We start from the raw sequence: 4,526 nt of genomic DNA, 5'->3' as shown, positions 1-4,526 counted from the left end.
GGGGAGGCAGTAATAAAGTTGTTATTTTATATTTCCTTATATCATGATAAATGTTTATTATTCATACTAGAATTGTATTAACCGGAAACTTGATACATGTGTGAATACATAGACAAAACACTGTGTCCCTAGTAAGCCTCTACTAGACTAGCTCGTTAATCAAAGATGATTAAGTTTCCTAACAATGGACATGAGTTGTCATTTGATAACGGAATCGCATCATTAGGAGAATGATGTGATGGACAAGACCCATCCGTTAGCTTAGCATGTTGATCGTTCAGTTATATTGCTATTGCTTTTATGTATGTCAAATACATATTCCTTTGACTATGAGATCATGCAACTCCCGGATACCGGAGGAATGCCTTGTGTGCTATCAAATGTCACAATGTAACTGGGTGATTATAAAGATGCTCTACAGGTATCTCCGAAGATGTCTTGTTGGGTTGGCGTGAATCGAGATTAGGATTTGTCACTCCGAGTATCGGAGAGGTATCTCTGGGCCCTCTCGGTAATGCACATCATAAGAAGCCTTGCAAGCAAAGTGACTAATGAGTTAGTTGCAGGATGATGTATTACGGAACGAGTAAAGAGACTTGCCGGTAACGAGATTGAACTAGGTTTGAAGATACCGACGATTGAATCTCGGGCAAGTAACATACCGATGACAAGGGGAATAACGTATGTTGTCATAACGGCTCGACCGACAAAGATCTTCGTAAAATATGTAGGAGCCAATATGAGCATCTAGGTTCCGCTATTGGTTATTGACCGGAGAAGTGTCTCGGTCATGTCTACATAGTTCTCGAACCCGTAGGGTCCACACGCTTAACGTTCGATGATGATTTTGTATTATATGAGTTATTTGATTTGGTGACCGAATGTTGTTCGAAGTCCCAGTTGAGATCACAGACATGACGAGGAGTCTCGAAATGGCCGAGAGGTAAAGATTGATATATAGGATGATGATATTTGGACACCGGAAGTGTTCCGGGTACATATCGGGTCACCGGAAGGGGTTCCGGGCACCCCCGGCAAAAGATATGGGCCTTATGGGCCAAGTGGGGAAACGCACCAGCCACAAAGGGGTTGGTGCGCCCCCCATATGGGCTGGCCAAATTGGAGTAGAAAAGGGGAAGGAGGAAAGGAAAAAGGGAATAGGATTCCACCTTCCCCATCTTCCCTTCCTACTCTGAATAGGAATAGGAAATGAGGGAGGCCGAATTGGGAGGAACCCAAGTAGGATAATCCTACTTGGGGCGCCCCCTTGGCTGCCTCTTCTCCCCTCCAACCCATATATATATATGGGGGAGGCACCGCTAGAAGATGCATCAATGTTTGTTAGCCATGTGCGGCGCCCCCCTTAACAGTTTACGCCTCCAGTCATATTCACGTAGTGCTTAGTCGAAGCCCTGCGCGGATTACTTCACCATCATCGTCACCATGCCATCTTGCTGATGGAACTCTCCCTCGACACTTTGCTGGATCAAGAGTTCGAGGGACGTCATCGAGCTGAACGTGTGCAGAACTCGAAGGTGCCGTACGTTCGGTGCTTGATCAGTCGGAACGAGAAGAAGTTCGACTACATCAACCGCGTTGTCAAACGCTTCCGCTTTCGGTCTACGAGGGTACGTGGACACACTCTCCCCCTCTCGTTGCTATGCATCTCCTAGATAGATCTTGCGTGAGCGTAGGAATTTTTTTGAAATTGCATGCTATGTTCCCCTAACAGTGGCATCCGAGCCAGGTCTATGCGTAGATGATTTGCACGGGTAGAACACAAAGAGTTGTGGGCGGTGATAGTCATACTGCTTACCACCAACGTCTTATTTTGATTCGGCGGTATTGTTGGATGAAGCGGCTCGGACCAACCTTACATGACCACGTTCATGAGACCGGTTCCACCGACAGACATGCAACTAGTTTTGCATAAAGGTGGCTGGCGGGTGTCTGTTTCTCCAAATTTAGTTGAATCGAATTTGACTATGGCCGGTCCTTGTTAAAGGTTAAAACAACAAACTTGACGAAACACCGTTGTGGTTTTGATGCGTAGGTAAGAACGGTTCTTACTAGAAGCCCGTAGCAGCCACGTAAAACTTGCAACAACAAAGTAGAGGACATCTAACTTGTTTTTGCAGGGCATGTTGTGATGTGATATGGTCAAGACATGATGTGATATATGTTGTTGTATGAGATAATCATGTTTTGTAAAAGTTATCGGCAACTGGCAGGAGCCTTATGGTTGTCGCTTTATTGTATGAAATGCAATCGCCATGTAATTGTTTTACTTTATCACTATGCATTAGCGATAGTTGCAGAAACAATAGTTGGCGAGACGACAACGATGCTACGATGGAGATCAAGGTGTCAATCCGGTGACGAAGGAAATCATGACGGTGCTTTGGAGATGGAGATCAGAGGCACAAGATGATGATGGCCATATCATGTTACATATTTTGATTGCATGTGATGTTTATCTTTTATGCATCTTATTTTGGTTAGTACGTGGTAGCATTATAAGATGACCCCTCACTAAACATTTCAAGGTATAAGTGTTCTCCCCGAGTATGCACCATTGCGACAGTTCGTCATGCCGAGACGCCACGTGATGATCGGGTGTGATAAGCTCTACGTTCACATACAACGAGTGCAAGACAGTTTTGCACGTGCGGAATACTCAAACTTGACGAGCCTAGCATGTACAGACATGGCCTCGGAACACTGGAGACCGAAAGGTCGAACGTGAATCATATAGTAGATATGATCAACATAGAGATGTTCACCATTGAAAACTACTCCATCTCACGTGATGATCGGACATGGTTTAGTTGATTTGGATTGCGTAATCATTTAGACGACTCGAGTGATGTCAATCTAAGTGGGAGTTCTTAAGTAATATGATTAATTGAACTTTAATTTATTATGAACTTAGTCCTGATAGTATTTTTCAAATTATGTTGTAGATCAATAGCTCGCGTTATAGCTCCCCTATGTTTTTGATATGTTCCTAGAGAAAACTAAGTTAAAATATGATAGTAGAAATGATGTGGACTAGGTCCGTGACCTGAGGATTATCCTCATTACTGCACAGAAGAATTATGTCCTTGATGCACCGCTAGGTGACGGACCTACTGCAGGAGCAGATGCAGACGTTATGAACGTTTGGCAAGCTCAGTATGCTGACTACTTGATAGTTTAGTGCGCCATGCTTTACGGCTTAGAACCGGGACTTTAAAAACGTTTGAACGCCACAGAGCATATAAGATATTCCAAGAGCTGAAATTGGTATTTCAGACTCATTCCCGAGTCGAGAGGTATGAGACCTCTGACAAGTACTTTGCCTATAAGATGGAGGAGAATAGCTCAACCAGTGAGCATGTGCTCAGAATGTCTGAGTACTACAATCGCTTGAATCAAGTGGAGTTAATCTTCCAGATAAGATAGTGATTGACAGAGTTCTCTAGTCACTATCACCAAGTTACTGGAACTTCATGATGAACTATAATATGCAAGGGATGACGAAAACGATTCCCGAGCTCTTCGTGATGCTAAAACCGGCGAAGGTAGAATTAAAGAAAGAGTATCAAGTGTTGATGGTTAACAAGACCACTAGTTTCAAGAAAAGGGGCAAAGGAAAATAAAGGGAACTTCAAGAAAGAATGGCAAGCAAGTTGCCACTCCCGTGAAGAAACCCAAAGCTAGACCTAAGCCTGAAACTAAGTGCTTCTACTACAAAGGGAATGGTCACTGGAAGTGGAACTACCCCAAATACTTGGTGGATAAGAAGGATGGCAAAGTGAACAAAAGTATATTTGATATACATGTTATTGATGTGTACTTTACTAGTGTTCATAGTAACCCCAGGGTATTTGATACTGGTTCAGTTGCTAAGATTAGTAACTAGAAACAGGAAATTACAAAATGAACAGAGACTAGTTGAGGGTGAGGTAACGATGTGTGTTGGAAATGATTCCAAGGTTGATAAGATCAACATCGCATACTCCCTCTACCTTCGGGATTAGTGTTGAACCTAAATAAACGTTATTTGGTGTCCGCGTTGAGCATGAATATGATTGGATCATATTTATTGCAATACGGTTATTCATTTAAGTCAGAAAATAATTGTTATTCTATTTACATGAATAAAACCTTCTATGGTCATACACCCAATGTAAATTGTTTCTTGAATCTCGATCGTAGTAATACACATATTCATAATATTGATGCCAAAAGATGCAAAATTGATAATGATAGTGCAACATACTTGTGGCACTGCCATTTAGGTCATATTGGTGTAAAGCGCATGAAGAAGCTCCATGCAGATGGGCTTTTGGAATCACTTGATTATGAATCATTTGATACTTGCGAACCATGCCTCATGGGCAAGATGACTAAAACTCCGTTCTCCGGAACAATAGAGCGAACCACTGACTTATTGGGAATAATACATACCGATGTATGTGGTCCAATGAGTGTTGAGGCTCACGGCGGGTATCGTTATTTTCTAACCTTCACAGATGATTGAT

The sequence above is a fragment of the Triticum aestivum genome, chromosome 1D (genome assembly GCF_018294505.1).
Source record: "Triticum aestivum cultivar Chinese Spring chromosome 1D, IWGSC CS RefSeq v2.1, whole genome shotgun sequence".
Classification (NCBI taxonomy): Eukaryota; Viridiplantae; Streptophyta; class Magnoliopsida; order Poales; family Poaceae; genus Triticum; species Triticum aestivum.
Note: the sequence above shows the minus strand (reverse complement) of the source record.